The sequence below is a fragment of the Leopardus geoffroyi genome, chromosome A3 (genome assembly GCF_018350155.1).
Source record: "Leopardus geoffroyi isolate Oge1 chromosome A3, O.geoffroyi_Oge1_pat1.0, whole genome shotgun sequence".
Classification (NCBI taxonomy): Eukaryota; Metazoa; Chordata; class Mammalia; order Carnivora; family Felidae; genus Leopardus; species Leopardus geoffroyi.
Window position 1 is genome coordinate 17,929,443 of NC_059336.1, and position 18,925 is coordinate 17,948,367.

Sequence of the window (18,925 nt, forward strand, 5' to 3'; positions counted from 1 at the left end):
ACATAGGTGACAAGCTTCTTGACATTGGTCTTGGAGATGATTTTTTGGCAAGAATAAAGGCAAAAATAAACACGTGAGACTACATCAAACTAAAATGCTTCTGCATAGCAAAGGAAAACATCAGCAAAATAAAAAAGCATGCTACTGAATGGGAGAAAATATTTGCAAATCGTATACCCAATAAGGGGTTAATATCCAAAGTACATAAAGAACTCCTACAACTCAATAGCCAAGATTAAAAAGTGGGCAGAAGACCTGAGTAGAAATTTTTCCAAAGAAGACATACAAATGGCCAACAGGCACATGAAGAGATGCTCAGCATCACTAATCATCAGGAAAATGCAAATCAAAATCACAATGAGTTACCAATGGCTATTATCAAAAAAAAAAAAAAAAGATAAGAAATAACAAGTATTGGCAAAGATATGGAGAAATAAAAACTTTTTTGAACTTTTGGTGGGAATGTAAATTGGTGTAGTCACTTTGGAAAACAGTATGAAGATTCCTCAAAAAATTGAAAATGAACTACTGTCTGATCATCAATTCCACTACTGAGTATTTATCCAGAGAAAACAAAAATACTAATTTAAAAAGATATATCCACCCTTATGTTCATTGCAATATTATTTATAATAGCCAAGATATAGAAGCAGCCTAATTGTCTATCAATGAGTGAATGGATAAAGATGTGGTACTGTATATGTATGTAAAAAAGAATTAAATTTTGTCATTTGCATCAAGGATGGACCTTGAGGGAATTATGGTAAGTGAAATAAGTCTAACAGAGAAACACATATATCGTATGATTTCACTTCTCTAGAAAACAAAGCAAACAATACAAAACTCATAGATACAGAGAACAGAACAATGGTTACTAGAGAGGAAGGGGGCAAAGTGAGTGAAGAGAGTCAAGAAATAAAGATTTCCAATTATAAATAAGTCATGGATATGTAATGTACAGCATGGAGACTGTAGTCAATATTGTAGTGAAGTTAACCAAGAGAGTAAATCCTAAAACTTCCCATCACAAGGGAAAAAAATATATAACTTTGTATAGTGATGCATGGTAACTAGACTTATTGTGGTGATCATTTCACAGTGTGTGCAAATACTGAATCATACACCTGAAGCTAATAAAATGTGTGTTTATTATACCACAGTGAAAAAAAATCCAGTCGCCATGTATTGTGTGTGACAAGCAACCATTTTAAGACATACCATGTACATGGTATCCTGCTGTGTTACCCCTTTTAGATGGTGCACAACTAAGTGTCTGTGCCAGGAGGCTTTCTTATGAATTCATTACTCTAATGACCATATAATTGATTGTCCAAATTGGAGCACTTTGAGAATGAAGGTGATCAAATAAATACTGCAGGAGCATGGGCATAAACCTGGACTCTTGTGGGAAAACTGGAAAATATGGTTATGCTGTCTATAATCTGCTTGAGGTAATGCGATTTCTTTCAGTAACAATAAAAAATTAAATGACACATTATTAGTTATATCAATCTGTATTTGCCTTTTGTTTTCTCATTCATAGCTTAACAATAGTGTTCATTTTTATCCTTCTATTCTCAGTGCCTCTTCCATAGTTTTTCAGAAGTGAAAAAGTCCAAAATTTAATTATCTTTGGAAACTCAAATATCTCCAAATACTGTAGCATTATTTTTTATTTTTTTAAAATATGTTTATTTATTTTTGAGAGGCAGAGACAGAGTGTGTGTGAGCAGGGGAGGAGCAGAGAGAGAGGGAGACACAGAATCCGATGTAGTCTCTAGGCTCTGAGCTGTTAGCACAAAGCCCAACACATGGCTCAAACTCCCCAACCATGAGATCATGACCTGAGCCGAAGTCAGGCACTTAACTGACTGAGCCACAAGGTGCCCCCCAATACTATAGGATTTGAAATAAAATCCTGGTAAAAAAATAAAGAGTAAATTGTTTATGATATTTAGAATACTTTTTATTTTACAAAGTAAATGTTTAATTTATACAATAGGTCAGTTAATTTTCAAGGTGTTTTTCTTTCTTTTTTTTTTGTAAGAAAAGTTGGAATATTATATTTTGAAAAACTTTGGTTATTAATTAGGAAACCTGTCAAATTTTCTTCTCTCCACTTTTATAGAAAAATAATTGCCATACATAACTGTTGTAGTTTAAGGTGTACAGTGTGGTGATTTGATTTACATATTCTATATTGTGAAATGATTACCACGATAGGTTCAGCTAACATTCATCTTCTCATATATATAATAAAAGGAACAAAAAATCCTCCTTGTAATGAGATCTCTTAGGATTTACTCTCTTAACAACTTTCCTATATGTCACATAGCAGTGTTAGCTGGAGTCATTATGTTGTCCATTTCATCCCTGTATGTTTGTACTTTTTGACCACCTTTCTCCAATACCTCCTCTTCCGTACCTGCCTGCCACTGCTAACCACAAATATGGTCTCTTTTTCTAGAAGTTTGGTGTCTGTTTGTTTGCTTATTAGATTCTACATATAAGTAAGATCATATGGTATTTGTCTTTCTTTGTCTGACTTACTTAATTGAGCCTAAATGCCTTCCAGGACCATCCATTTTCCATGGATAATATACATTATCCATGTATAATATTCCATTGTATGGACAGACCACAGTTTATTTATCCATTCACTCATCGATGGCCATTTAGGTTGTTTCCATGTCTTGGCCACTGTAAGTAATGCCATGAACATGGGGGTTGCAGATACTTTTTTGAGTTAGTGTTTCTGTTTCCTTTGAAAACCTATCAAAATTAACAAAGGATTATCTAGCTCCCAAGTTGAAAAGGCAGAAGGGAGAAGTTGTACCATTTTCCTCCTGGTTAAATGAGTAAAAGAAATGTTCACAACATAATATTAATGAAAAAAGGTATCATGTAAAACTACATATAATACAGTTTTAATTCTGTATTTAAAGTGTATACAAATGATGGTTAAAAGTCTAGAAGAAAACTAAAAGACATAAAATAAAGAAGTAAAAGTAAAATGTAGAACTTGATTGGAAGTGCCATGTTTGGGGGAGTGAAGACGTTCAGATTCTCCAGAGGTGGAACTTCTCTCTCCTGCCTAAGGTGTGAGGATAGACAAGTAGAGGCCCAAGTTCAAGAGTTTTATGGATTTATCTACAGACTTTGGATCAGCATCCCTGTTTTCAGCTCCACATTTCACTTCCACACCCCTATACCTTTCCGCTTCAAGATCAGTCTTGCTTGAAATCCATTGGCAAATGAACTCCCTTTGCTCATTTCTCTTTACAGTTTGGCTTTATCTTCCCACACCAGACACCCCTTCTCTGGCCATGTTTAGTCTTCCAGAATTTTGTTGAAACTTCTCAACCACAAATGGCCCTTCTCTTCTTCTTTATTTCCTTGTAGATTTATATGCTTTTTCATCTTTTCCTATCATTTAATGGAATTTCAGGAAAAAGGAAAGATAAATGGAGTGCATTAAATCTTCCACTTGCAGCTAGAAGTTCACTTACATTATTATCTCATCCAGTTCTCACAATAATCATTTGCTGTCTTCGGATTTTCAAATATCTTTTAAATATTTAAAGGAAGTTCACACAGCTAGTAAGTTTCAGAGCCAAAATTCAAATTTAAGGCATAGTTTAGCATCTAGGCTCTTTGTATTCCTCAGTGATAAAAGTTGTTTGTGACTTTTGAAATCCATTGCCAAATTATTTCCCCAATTTGATGATTCAATTTACAGTGTTGCTGGAGTTCTGTAATCGTACCATTTCCAACACAACTGTGCTGAGATGGCATGTTATGATTTACATTTACTTTGATAATAATGGCCTTTAAGTGGGAGTATATTATCATCTTGATTTGCATTTCTTGGCTTAATGGCAAGGCAGAATTTTTTTCCCCATGTATTTTTATACTATTGACATTCCTTTTTGTAAATTGTCTTTTTAACATCTTTTTACCTATGGCAGTGGTTCTCAACTAGAGTTAATTTGTTCCACAGAGACGATGACTGAGACATTTTTGGTTGTTACAATTCGGGGGTGGGGACTGCTATTGGCACCTAGTTAGTCAGTAGAGACCAAGGATCCTACTAAATATCCCTCAGTGTACAGGACCGCCTCCACAACAAACATCATTTATTCAAAATGTCAGTAGTGCCAACACTGAGAAACCCTGACCTAGGAGGATCTTGATAACCACCTTTTTTCTTCCTTTCTTTTTTTTTTTTTTTTTTTTTGAAAATTTATGAGTAGATCAAAGCTTCTCAATCTTCTTGGTCTCAACACCCCTTTACATTATTAAAAAAAATAATGAAGGGGCACCTGGGTGGTTCAGTCGGTTGGGCAATGGACTTTGCCTCAAGTCATGATCTTGCAGTTCGTGGGTTCGAGCCCCGCATCGGGCTCTGTGCTGACAGCTCAGAGCCTGGAACCTGCTTCAGATTCTGTGTCTCCTTCTCTCTCTGCCCCCCACCCCTGCTCACGCTCTGTCCCTCAAAAATAAAATAAATGTTAAAAATAATAATAATAACAAAGGTCCCAAATACCTTTTGTTCATGTGGGTTTTGTCTATCAATATTTACTATATTAGAAATTAAAGCCACATTTTAAGAACACTATAAGTCATTCAAAAATAGTAATAAAATCACTACCTCTTAATATAATACATTAATATAATATAAATATATGTGTGTTATATATAATTTTATATAAATTGTTATGTATATATAAATTATTATATATAAATAGAACAAATGTTATATAAATATAAAGTTATATTTTCCAGAGCAATAAAATTAGGGAGAAGAGGTACAGTGTTGAACATTTTTACAAACATTTTTAATGTCTGGCTTAGTAGAAGATAATTAAATTATCTCATCTATTTCTGCACTTAATCTGTTGTCATGAATTGATTTGGTTGAAATATGTAAAGGAAATCCAGCCTCACATGGATGTGTAATTGGAAAAAGTGAGACTGGTTCAATAGCCTGTTAAGGTAATTGTGGATATTCTTTGATAATACACCAAAACTCAGAGAATGGTAGTTTCCTCAAGTTTAGTGCAATGAAACTGTATCAGTGAATTTTCATAGTCTGTTACATTAAAATATATCCCTTTACATTGCACTTTGAATGGATATTTTATCCTCATTGATATTTTCTCCTTGATTTTTGTAACATTATGCTTTGGTCCTTTGAAAAAATTTCACTGAATTATAAAAATCTTCCAAATGTTGACACATTTTATTATACAGTATCAAAATAATCACATTTGCTAATATCACCACTGATCTCATCATAAGTTTTTAAGTATTGGGAATCTGTCAAGTTCATAGTGACAGAAAACAAGTTTTCCAAATTGTTTTTTTTGGAATATAGTGCAACAATGATTTCAGGAGTAGATTCCTTAGTACCCCTTACCCATTTAGCCCATCCCCCCTCCCACAACCCCTCCAGTAACCCTCAGTTTGTTCTCCATATTTATGAGTCACTTCTGTTTTCTCCCCCTCCCTGTTTTTATATTATTTTTGTTTCCCTTCCCTTATGTTCATCTGTTTTGTCTCTTAAAGTCCTCATATGAGTGAAGTCATATGATTTTTGTCTTTCTCTGACTCACTAATTTCACTTAGCATAATACCCTCCAGTTCTATCCACGTAGTTGCAAATGACAAGATTTCATTCTTTTGATTGCTGAGTAATACTCCACTGTATATATATATATATATGACATTTTCTTTATCCATTCATCCATCGATGGACATTTGGGCTCTTTCCATATTTTGGCTGTTGTTGATAGTGCTACTATAAACATGGGGGTGCATGTGTCCCTTCAAAACAGCACATCTGTATCCCTTGGATAAATGCCTAGTGTAATTGCTGGGTTGTAGGGTAGTTCTATTTTTAATTTTTTGAGGAACCTCCATACTGTTTTCCAGAGTGGCTGCACCAGCTTGCATTGCCACCAACAATGCAAAAGAGATCCTCTTTCTCCGCATCCTCGCCAACAACTTTTGTTGCCTGAGTTGTTAATATTAGCCATTCTGACAGGTGTAAGGTGGTATCTCATTGTGGTTTTGATTTGTATTTCCCTGATGGTGAGTGATGTGGAGCATTTTTTCATGTGTCGGCCATCTGGATGTCTTCCTTGGAGAAGTGTCTATTCATGTCTTCTGCCCATTTCTTCACTGGGTTATTTGTTTTTTGGGTGTTGAGTTTGATAAGTTCTTTATAGATTTTGGATACTAACCTTTATCTGATATGTCATTTGCAAATATCTTCTCCCATTTTGTCAGTTGCCTTTTAGTTTTGCTAATTGTTTCCTTCGCTGTGCAGAAGCTTTTTATTTTGGTGAGGCCCTCATTTTTGCTTTTGTTTCCCTTGCCTCTGGAGACGTGTTGAGTAAGCAGTTGCTGTGGGCAAGATCAAAGAGGTTTTTGCCTGCTTTCTCCTCAAGGATTTTGATGTCTTCCTGTATTACTTTGAAGTCTTTCATCCATTTTGAGTTTATTTTTGTGTATGGTGTAAGAAAGTGGTAAAGTTTTATTCTTCTGCATGTCACTGTCCAGTTTTCCCAGCACCACTTGCTAAAGAGACTGTCTTTATTCCATTGGATATTCTTTCCTGTTTTGTCAAAGATTAGTTGGCCATTCGTTTGTGGGTCCATTTCTGGGTTCTGTATTCTGTTCCATTGATCTGAGTGTCTGTTCTTGTGCCAGTACCATACTGTCTTGATGATTACAACTTTGTAGTATAGCTTGAAGTCTGGGATTGTGATGCCTCCTGCTTTGGTTTTCTTTTTCAAGATCGCTTTGGCTATTCAGGGTCTTTTCTGGTTCCCTACAAATTTTAGGATTATTTGTTCTAGCTCTGTGAAGAATGATGGTGTTACTTTGATAGGGATTGGATTGAATATGTAGATTGCTTTGGGTAGTATCAACATTTTAACAATATTTGTTCTTCCTATCCAGGAGCACAGAATCTTTTTCCATTTTTTTGTGTCTTCTTCAATTTATTTCATAAGCTTTCTATAGTTTTCAGTGTATAGATTTTTCACCTCTTTGGTTAGATTTATTCCTAGGTATTTTGTGGTCTTTTGTGCAACTATAAATGGGATCAATTCCTTGATTTCTCTTTCTGTCGCTTCATTGTTGGTGTATAGGAATGCAACCAATTTCTGTGTGTTGATTTTATATCCTGCAAGTTTGCTGAAATTCTAGCAGTTTTTTGGTGGAATCTTTTGGGTTTTCCATATAGAGTATCATTTCATCGGCTAAGAGTGAAAGTTTGACCTCCTCCTGGCCAATTGGATGCCTTTTATTTCTTTGTGTTGTCTGATTGCAGAGGCTAAGACTTCCAATACTGTGTTGAATAACAGTGGCGACAGTGGACATCCCTGTCTTGTTCCTGACCTTGGGGGAAAGCTCTCAGTTTTTCCCCATTGAGGATGATATTAGCAGTGGGTCGTTCATATATGGCTTTTATGATCTCGAGGGATGCACCTTCTATCCCTACTTTCTTGAGGGTTTTTATCAAGAAAGTATGCTGTATTTTGTCAAATGCTTTCTCTGCATCTATTGAGAGGATCATATAGTTCTTGTCCTTTCTTTTATTGATGTGATGAATCACATTAATTGTTTTGCGGATATTGAACTAGCCCTGCATCCCAGGTATAAATCCCGGTTGGTTGTGTGAATAATTTTTTTAATGTATTGTTGGATCTGGTTGGCTAATACCTTGTTGAGGATTTTTTCATCCATGTTCATCAGGGTAATTAGTCTATAGTTTTCCTTTTTAGTGGGGTCTTTGTCTGGTTTTGGAATCAAGGTAATGCTGGCTTCATAGAAAGAGTTTGGAAGTTTTCCTTCCATTTCTATTTTTTTGGAACAGTTTCAAGAGAATAGGTGCTAACTCTTCCTTAAATGTTTGGTAGAATTCCCCTGGAAAGCCATCTGTCCCTGGACTCTTGTTTTTTTGGCAGATTTTTGATTACTAATTTGATCTCCTTACTGGTTATAGGTCTGTTCAAATTTTCTATTTCTTCCTGTTTCAGTTTTGGTAGTGTATATGTTTCTAGGAATTTGTCCATTTCTTCCAGATTGCCCATTTTGTTGGCATATAATTGCTCATAATATCCTCTTATCATTGTTTTTATTTCTGTTGTGTTGGTTGTGATCTCTCTTCTTTCATTCTTGATTGTATTTATTTGGGTCCTTTTTGATCAAACTGGCCTGTGGTTTATCAATTTTGTTAATTCTTTCATAGAACCAGCTTCTGGTTTCATTGATCTGTTCTACTCTTTTTTTTTGGTTTCAATAGCATTAATTTCTGCTCTAATCTGTATTATTTCCTGTCTTGTGGTGGTTTTGGGCTTTATTTGCTATTCTTTTTCCAGCTCCTTAAGGTGTCAGGTTAGGTTGTATATCTGAGATCTTTCTTCCTTCTTTAGGAAGGCCTGGATTGCTATATACTTTCCTCCTATGACCGCCTTTGCTGCGTCCCAGAGGTTTTGGGTTGTGGTGTTATCATTTTCATTGACTTTCATATACTTTCTAATTTCCTCTTTAACTGCTTGGTTAGCCCATTCATTCTTTAGTAGGATGTTCTTCAGTCTCCAAGTATTTGTTACCTTTCCAAACTTTTTCTTATCGTTGATTTCAAGTTTCATAGCATTGTGGTCTGAAAATATGCACGATATGATCTCGAGTTTTTTGTACTTACTTAGGGCTGATTTGTGTCCCAGTATATGGTCTATTCTGGAGAAAGTTCCATGTGCACTGGAGAAGAATGTATATTCTGCTGCTTTAGAATGAAATGTTCTGAATATATCTGCTAAGTCCATCTGGTCCAGTGTGTCATTCAAAGCCATTGTTTCCTTGTTGATTTTTTGATAAGATGATCTGTCCATTGTTGTGAGTGGGGTCTTGAAGTCTCCTACTATTATGGTATTACTATCGATGAGTTTCTTTATGTTTGTGATTAATTGATTTATATATCTAGGTGCTTCACACTTGGTGCATAAATGTTTGCAATTGTTAGGTCTTCTTGGTGGATAGACCCCTTGATTATGATATAATGCCCTTCTGAATCTCTTGATACAGTCTTTATTTTAAAGTCTAGATTGTCTGATATAAGTATGGCTACTCCAGCTTGCTTTTGTTGACCATTAGCATGATAGATGGTTCTCCATCCCCCTATTTTCAATTTGAAGGTGTCTTTAGGTCTAAGGTGGGTCTCTTGTAAACAGCATATAGATGGATCTTGTTTTCTTATCCATTCTGTTACCCTATGTCTTTTGATGGGAGCATTGAGTCCATTGACATTTAGAGTAAGTACTGAAAGATATGAATTTATTGCCATTATGATGTAGAGTTGGAGTTTCTGGTGGTGTTCCCTGGTCCTTTCTAATCTTTGTTGCTTTTGGTGTGTGTGTGTGTGTGTGTGTGTGTGTGTGTGTGTGTGTGTGTGTGTGTATACATATACATATATATATATATATATATATATATATATATATATATATATATATATTCATCTTTTCTCCCCTCAGAGAGTCCCCCTTAACATTTCTGGCAGGTCTGGTTTAGTGGTCACAAACTCCTTTAATTTTTGTTTGTCTGGGAAACTTTTTATCTCTCCTTCTATTTTGAATGACAGCCTTGCTGGATAATGAATTCTTGGCTGCATATTTTTCTGATTCAGCACATTGAATATATCCTGCCACTCCTTTCTGGCCTGCCAAGTTTCTGTGGATAGGTCTGCAGACCTGATCTGTCTTCCCTTGTATGTTAGGGACTTTTTTCCCTTGCTTCTTTCATGATTCTCTCCTTGCCTGAGTATTTTGTGAATTTGACTGTGATGTGCCTTGTTGATGATCTGTTTTGTTGAATCTAATGGGGGTCCTCTGTGCTTCCTGGATTTTGATGTCTGTGTCTTTCCCCAGGTTAGGAATGTTTTCCGCTATGATTTGTTCACATAACCCTTCTACCCCTATTTCTCTCTCTTCCTATTCTGGGACCCCTATGATTCTGATGTTGTTCCTTTTTAATGAGTCACTGATTTCTCTAATTCTTAAATCGTGCTCTTTTGCCTTAATCTCCCTCTTTTTTTCTGCTTCATTATTCCCTATAAGTTTGTCCTGTATTCGGCTGATTCTCTGTTCTGCCTCATCCATCCTTGCTGCCACTGCATCCATCTGTGATTGCAGCTCAGTTATTAACATTTTTAATTTCATTCTGGCTGTTTTTTACTTCTTTTATCTCTGCAGAAAGGGATTCCAATCTATTTTCGACTCCAGCTAGTATTCTTATTATCGTGATTCTGAATTCTGGTTCAGACATCTTGCCTGTATCTGTGTTGGTTAAATCCCTGGCTGTTGTTTCTTTGTGCTCTTTCTTTTGGGATGAATTCCTTCATTTTGTCATTTTTGAAGGGAGAAAAGGAAGTAATGAGGTAGAAAAATTGAAATTAAAAAAATTAAAATTAAAAAAATATTAAAATTAAAAATTAAAAACACACACACAAATCGAATAGATGATGCTAGATCCTAGGTGTGTTTTGGTCTGGGTGTTGAAAGTGGTTTGACAGATTAGAGAAAAAAAAGGGGGGTAGAAGGAAAAAAAAAGGAAATCATTTGAGAATTTAAAAAAATGAATACACTGAGGTAGACTAAAATGAGATGATGGGGGTAAAATAGAATTTGAAAAAATGTGCACAAAAGTAAAGAATATAGTAGAAAAAATTAAAGAAAAATATTTTTAATAAAAATTAAAAATATGAATTTTTTTCTTTTTCTATATTCAAGAAAAAAAAGAAATGAAAAAGAAAAAATATTTAAAAAGAAAGAAAAAAATGAAATTGTTTGAAAATTTGAAAAAGTGAGTACACTGTAGTAGACTAAAATAAAATGATGGAAGTAAAATAGAATTTGAAAAAATTTACATAAAAGCAAAAGTATAGTAAAAAGTTAAAAATATTTTAATAGAAATTGAAAGTAAAAATGAAGTTTTTCTCTTTCTGCATTCAAGAAAAAGAAAAGAAACGAAAAAGAGAAAAAAATACAGAAAAAATAAAAAGGAAATTGTTTGAAAATTTGAAAAGGTGAATACACTGAGGTAGACTAAAATAAAGTGATGGAAATAAAATAGAATTTGAAAAAATTTACACAAAAGTAAAAAATACAGTAATAAAATTTAAAGAAAAATATTTTTAATAAAAATTGAAAATAAAAATGATTTTTTTCTCTTTCTGTATTCAAAAGAAGTGTAAAAGAGAAAAAGAAAAAAAAATAAGGAAATTGAATAGATGGACCTGCTAACAGATTGAAGTAGGACTGAAATTGCTTCGTTTTCCCCTAGAAGTGAGTCTATGTAGCACTTTTTAGTCCGTAAACTAAGCCGGTGGTGAGACTTGTGTTCCTGAAGAGCGAGGTTGGCCCAGTTTGGAGGGGCTTAGTGCAATGGCTCCATTCTCCACTAGATGGTGCTGCTAGCCTACTGGGGTGGATATGTTGAGGTGCTCGTAGGTGCGTATGCGCATGTGTGGGAGCAGTGAAAATGGAGCCACCCAGCTGCCCAGTCTGTTCTCCTGGATCAGCAATCACGCACCCAACCTCTGTCTTCAGCTTCTGTCCACTCCCTGCTTTTTCACTCTCCGTGACCAGGCCCCGGGCAGTACCTGTCTCCTGAGTTTTGTCTCAGATGTGGCTGTTTTCCCTGGCCCCTTAGTTCTGAAGGACTGTGGCTTTGACCCGTTCTGCCCCTCTGCAGGAGGGTCTCACCCAGCAATGGCCAAATGTCGGCTGCACCCAGGAACGCTTGCTGGACCCTGCTGCTGCCGGTGCCTCGAGACTGCGGCCAGGTGCCAGCCCGCCCCAGAAAAAGTTCACGAGACAGTGTAGCAGCAGCGTTTCAGGGATTATGGAAAATCACAAGCCACATCTGGCACCAAGCTTCACCCTTAACGACCTTTTCCGGCACCAGCGAATGTGGCCGTTCTCTGGGGTCTGCTGGGACCAGGTGGCTTCAACAGTCTCTACCAAATGTCCTTCCAGCAGTGGAACCACTTTTCCCCATGTGGCCCGAGAGCCTCCCGGACCCCACTCTGCTGCTGGGGATTCACTTTTCCCACCAGAGCACCGCCAGGTATGGAGCTGCGGAGTTGCAGCCTTTGCGCTCCCCTTGTTTACAGTCTTAATGGAATTTAAACTCCTTTCTCCTTTCTCCCTTTTTTAGTTTAGTCCCCACGGCTGTTTCCAATTTTCCACTTTCTCTTCAGTTGCTTTTGGGGAGGGGTGCTTTTCCCATATTCTCCCCCACCCCCAGTCTCGGTCCTCTCTCCACCCACAAAAGCAGTTGCCTATCCTCCGCGGCTTCTCGCTCCCCAAGTTCACCTCTCTCTGCCGCTTACTTGCTGAATTCTGTGGTTCAGGTTGTGCAGATTGTTGTGTTAATCCTCCAATCAGTTTTCTAGGTGTGTAGGATGGTTTAATGTTGGTCTGGCTGTATTTCATGGATGCAAAACACACAAAAAACTTCCATGCTGTTCCACCATCTTGGCAAACTCAATTATGAACAAATACTGTCAGTTTTCCTTAAGTGACAGATAAATTTCATTTATTTTGGAGAAAATGTATGCCAAATATCCAAATGTGAATAACCATACTTTGTTAGTCATTCTTTTAAGAAAAAAATGGTGCTTCATTTAAAATATGCCTATGTTAGGGGCGCCTGGGTGGCTCAGTCAGTTGAGCGTCCAACTTCGGCTCAGGTCATGATCTCATGGTCCATGAGTTCGAGCCCCGCGTTGGGCTCTCTGGTGACAGCTCAGAGCCTGGAGCCTGTTTCAGATTCTGTGTCTCCCTCTCTCTGACCCTCCCCCATTCATGCTCTGTCTCTCTCTGTCTCAAAAATAAATAAACATTAAAAAAAATAAAAAAAAAAGAAAAAGAAAATATGCCTATGTTAGCATGCAACTCGATCACAGAAATACTTTTCCTTAAGAAACTGTAGAACTTCAATAAGCAGTAGAAGGGCGCCCTGGTGGCTCAGTCAGTTAAGCATCTGACTTCGGCTCAGGTCATGATCTTGCGGGTTGTGAGTTTGATCCCCACATGGGGCTTTGTGCTGACAGCTCAGAGCCTGGAGCCTGCTTGAGATTGTGTGTCTCCCTCTCTCCTGCCCCTCCCCCACTCACACTTTGTTTCTCTGTCTCTGTCTTTCTGTGTCCCTCAAAAATAAAGAAAACATAAAGATTTAAAAAAGAACTTCAGTAAGCAGGAGATATGATTGATAAAAAGCTTCCTCTTGGGTCACATGAATGTTAAAAAGTCATGTATTCACGGGTTGGAATTAACACTTTTTACTGCTTCATCAAGGACATTCTTTTATTTCATTTTTCTTAATGTTTATTTATTTTTGAGAGAGAGAGAGAGACAGCATGAGTAGGGAGGGGCAGAGAGAGAAGGAGACACAGAATCTGAAGCAGGCTCCAGGCTCTGAGCTGTCAGCACAGAGCCTGATGTGGGGCTCGAACACATGAACCATGAGATCATGACCTGAGCTGAAGTTGGATGTTTAACCGACTGAGCCATCCTGGTGCCCTTCATCAAGGACATTCTTAAGTAAAACTGGCATTTTTGTTTTTTGTAGTGAGTGGAAAATTCAGTGACAAGAACAGTTGGATACCATTGCTTTGCTTTGCTTTGTGCCAAGACATAAAGCACTTTGTGCCCACCATTGCATTTGTACTCAGTGCAAGTATCAACACACTGAGAAAAGGCAAATAGAGTCTTAGTATACTATTAAAATCATTTTGATGTTGCAGAATCACAGAAAGGATCTTGGTTGAGAGCTGCTAGATTAAGTGATTATACTATACCCATGGATCTCTTTGATTTACATCACAAAATCAGGGCAAGGTTTCTGCAGGAGAGTCTCTGAAATTTGGTATATATGAGAATACTTCAGCAAGCTTGTTCAAAGTTCATATTTCCAAGCCCCACATCCGGAGATTGTAGTGGGGTCTGGAATTCACAGGCAATTCTATTGTTGGATGGAGAGCTGGCACCTACAGTTCTCTACACTTAGGTGATTTCCAGCTCACTGCACTCCTGCAAATAAGTTCACTGTGGGGTTACATTTCCCCATGGGAAAAGCGTTTTCATTAGTGTAATAATTCTTCCATAGCTTTTATTTGCTCTATCTGGCACTAATATGCCCATTATTATGATTAATTTAGTGGTTAATTAATAATCATTCCATCTACCTTTTTAGAGCTTGGAAGGGCTTTTTTGAGGATAATTGATTTCAGATAGTCTTATAAAAAAAAAGTGCACAGAGTATTTTCACGTGTCACTTTCCTTAAGCAAATGTCTTTGTTGGAGGTAGAGACATCCAAGGCACCCTACTGATTACTCTTAAAAACAGCCACTGTAGCATCTTCTTCTACAGAAGCATCACTATGGGTTTGAATCATGAAGTTTGGAGTCTGAATCCCTATTTAAGCTAGCCTTGTTCAACTTTATTTATTTATTTTGTTCCTCTTACAACATAAAGGGACTCTAGAAAGAACAATGACATTTCAGCTGAGAACGTGGCAGGAGGGTAAAGGGGTTGCTTCCTAGGACATCTGAAGAAGATGACAATGCTAGGAAGCCTGGGGGGAGGTAAACAGGCTGGCTTTCCACTGGGGGGACATAAAATGCTTCCAAATGTTTGTTAAAGAAACAAAACAAAACAGGAAGATTTCTCATTCCCTAGAGTGTTCTATTTCTCTTTCTTGCTTTTCAGAGTTTAAAGTGTAGATGAATTACCTGCAATCTTTTAAAAACAGTTTCTGACTCAGTAGCTAGAGGATGGGGCCCAAGATTCTGTATTTTCAGAAACTTCCTAGATGATAAGGATGCTGCTGGTTCAACACCCTATGGCAAAGCCCTATGGCATACTGCTTCTCCTTGTCGATTGGCACTGGTTGCTATAAGCCCTCTTTATTACTTATGTTGACATAAACTGTTTTAAAGTTATTTTTTAAATAAGCTATTGCCGTTAGCTAACAGAGTTGTAGGTCAGTGGCCATTGTAAATGGAGTAAACTTTCCTTCATCCATTACTGGACCCTTGATTGACTGAAATGAGACTTTTCAACATGAGCTGGGAAGATAACACTCCCGAAGTACCTTAGGGGTGGGGTATATTGACTAAATATTCAAGAGTCAGCATTACTCATCAAGCTAGAGGTGTATTGGGTGTGGATTATACCATGTCACCCAAGTACAGAAATCCATCCATCAATTAAAAATATGAAACTACAGGGGTGCCTGATGGCTCAGTCATTTGAGCATCTGACTTCGGCCTAGGTCATGATCTTGCAGTTCATGGGTTCAAGTCCCACATTGGGCTCTGTGCTGACAGCTTGGAGCCTGGAGCCTGCTTTGGATTCTATGTCTCCCTCTCTTTCTATACCTCCTCCACTCTCACTCTGTCTCTCTCTCTCTCTCAAAAATAAAGATTATAAAACAATAATAAAAAAATAAAAATATGATACTATAGCCAGTTGTAACGTGTTACATTAAATCATCATTTTTAGAGTACTTTCACGTTCCTAATTTTGATTTTCATCACAACACTGAGGTCGTTTATATACCCTTATTTTGAATAAAGTTTAATTTAGATTCATCACAAAAATTATATTTGCTTATATAGAAATTACAGAAAAATGAAAAGGAGAAAGCAATCTCTTATCCATCATAAAATAATAACATTTTGGGTGGTTTTTTTTTTTCATTTTTCTTTATCAAATTAAAAACTTAGTTTGTTCATAATTGCGATACTCCCTTACAATGTTGGATCCTCTTTTTGCCACATACCATAACAGCAGTTACCATTTTAATGATATTTACTGGGTACTTATTCTTTTATCTTTCCTAGTAGTTAGCAGATTTCCTCCACAGCATTGACTGAATATTCCTTGTGGTACTGCTGACTTGTAATCTTGCCTGTGTGTGTGCACGCTTTGTGTGTGTGTGTGTGTGTGTGTGTGTGTGTGTGTGTGTTGTGGGCACGCGCACATCCCACTTTGTTCTTGGTTTGCCTTCACTGTTCTGTTAGAACTGCCTCTTTTGAGTACTGTGCATATACCACCCATTTTAATTATAGCTTCCCCAACTATTTTAGTATCTAGTCTTCCTAATGATTCTTGTTGTTCCAACTGTCCTTCGCTGTTTTCACCCACTTACATTTCCCTATACATTTTAAAATCTTTTTATCATGTTGCCTAAATAGTCCCCAGTGGAATTGACCTAAATTGTATTAAGACTCTTACTTAATCTGAAATGGTTACATTATCATGAGACTTTGTACCCTGAAAGAGGGCAAACCTATCCATTTGAGGCTTTACTCTTGCTCAGGAAAATTAAGTAGATTCCTTCATGTAGATGACATCCACAGCTATTTTGTTAAAATTGTTTCTTGCTAATATTGTTTGTGGTATTTTTTTTGAGAGAGAGAGCAAACATGGGTGAGGCAGAGAGAGAGGGAGACGCAGAAAGTGAAGCAGGCTCCAGGCTCCGAGCTGTCAGCACAGAGCCCGACATGGGGCTCAAACCCACAAACCGCGAGATCATGTCCTGAGCCAAAGTTGGTGGCTTAACCAACCCAGCCACCCAGCTGCCCCTGTTTGTGGTATTTTATGCTGTCTTTCTTCCATTACGTTTGCTAACTGGTTTCACTGGTATTTAGGGAAACCGTGTGTGACTGTGTGTGTGTGTGTGTGTGTTATCCATTCCATTTGCTGAAACCTCTTGTGAGTTTCTTTAATTAAATTTTATTATCTCGGTTTACCAGTCTAATAATCACATCACCTATGAATAATGACAATTTTAAGTCCCCCTTTCCAGTTATGATAGCTTTTCTTTTGGTTTTATACTTTGTTGCATTTGGTAGAGCTTTCTGGGGAATGTTGCCAAATAGTGATGGTTGACCTTTTTGCATTACCCCCAACCTCAAAGACTAGCCTTACAGGAAATTACCTCTATGTGTGATGTTAGTGGTAGGTTTAAAATAGATATTTTTAAAACATGATAAGAAAAATTACCTGTATTTTGCCACTTATCTTGGTGACTCTTTTTAAATGAGAAATGGATGGTAAATTTTATCTTGTCTTTTTCGTGTCTATTCATATGATCACTTTTCTATTACTAAATCTATCTTGTGTACCTGAGCTAAATGACCTGTTTATAGGGAACCAGTTTAATAGTGTTCTAGAGGAATAATTTGCAACAATTTGAGATGCTTTCCCTCTGTTTCTGTCTTATGTAATTGTTTAGATAGCATGGGAATTATCAGTTGTTGAAAGATTGAAAAAAAAAATCATTGGAAAAGCCATCTGGCTCCAGTGTTGTTTATTCTAATTTTCTTTTTATGGAATGCTTAATTAATTTATTGTCATTCTTTTTTGTTTAATAACAAAGGCTTTTCAGATTCTGAAAACAGGTTTGGTCCTATCCCATAAGCATTAGACATCATTGTTCTCAGCATAATAGTTTCTAAGGAGTGTGAAATTGTGGTTTTGATTTCCTATTTGATATTAGAGTTATTTAGGAAGGTTCTTATTTTCCCCAGCTGGAAGTTTTTATTTGCTTAGAATTTTGGTTTAGTAATTTCTAGTTCTATCTCATTATACAGAGAGAATATGGTGTATACCTCTGTATACAGAGGTGTTACTGGTTTTTGTGTGTACCCTTAACATTTTTATCCTGCATATCAAATATGATCTCAAATATTAAAATATTGTTTCCTTGGGGCACCTGGGTGGCTCAGTCGTTTGGGCATCCAACTCTTGATTTCAGCTCAGGTCATGATCCCAGGATTGTGGGGATCAAATCCCTCATTGGGCTCCATGCTGGACGTGCAGCCTGCTTGGGATTTTCTCTTTCTCTCTCTCTCTCTCTCTCTCTCTCTCTCTCATTCTCTCAAATTAAAAAAAAATTAAATATTGTTTCCATCTCTGTCATAATTTCTGGGACTAGTTTTTCTGATTTTTTGTTTTATTTTTTATTCTTATAATCCAACATTTCAAATTTACAATAGCTGCATCTTGTTTCTTTTAACTTTTGTGAGTTCTATTGTTAATTCTTAAAAAGAGTTTTTTCCACTCAATATCTGGGTTTTTTTGTCAATTTCAAACTTACAGGATGTTGCAAGGATAGAACAGTAAACATCCATATATTCTTCCCCACCCCCCTGACCCACCAGTTGTAAACATTTTGTTGTATTTTTTTTACCTTTCAAATGGCTGATGGGTATTCCCTAAGAAAAAGGTCAATCTTCTCTACAGCCACAATACAATTAGCACATTCAGGAAATTTAGAATTGATATAATAGTAGCATCTGATATGTAGCTCATATTCCAGTTTCCCCAGCTGTATCAATTAATTAATTATCCTTTAAGGCTTCTTAAAATCCAGTCATGAACCCGTTACATTGCATTTGATTGCCAGGGCATCCTGAAAATTTTTAATAAATAAATTCGCTTTTGAGCCAGTGGAGCGTACTGTGGTTTGTCATATAGGGTGAGGCCTTAAATTTGGTGTTTTTTTTCCTCATAATTATGTAATTTTCCCCAGCACTATTTATTGATAAAATTTTCTCCTTCCCATTGATTTGTGTGGCTTCCGTTTCTGTATGTAAAATTCATACCACACATACACACACACACACACACACACACACACACACACACACACAAATTTATCCCATTTTCTTTTAATCACACTCCAGTACCCATGATTTAATTGTTTTAACTTCATTATATGCTTTAATATCCAGTAGTGGTTTTGCACATTTATTTATTCATTCATTCATTCATTCATTCATTTAAAAAAAGTTCTTAACTATAATTCTTATTTTAAACAAACAAACCAAAAAAATAAATA

General features: G+C 36.6%; 1 protein-coding gene across 15 annotated transcripts in view; it reads left to right on the forward strand.

Moving 5' to 3' along the window:
• The window catches only part of PTPRT (protein tyrosine phosphatase receptor type T), a 1,070,511-nt gene that overhangs the window by 792,776 nt on the left and 258,810 nt on the right, over positions 1-18,925 (forward strand). The gene's annotated exons all lie outside the window — the stretch shown is intronic.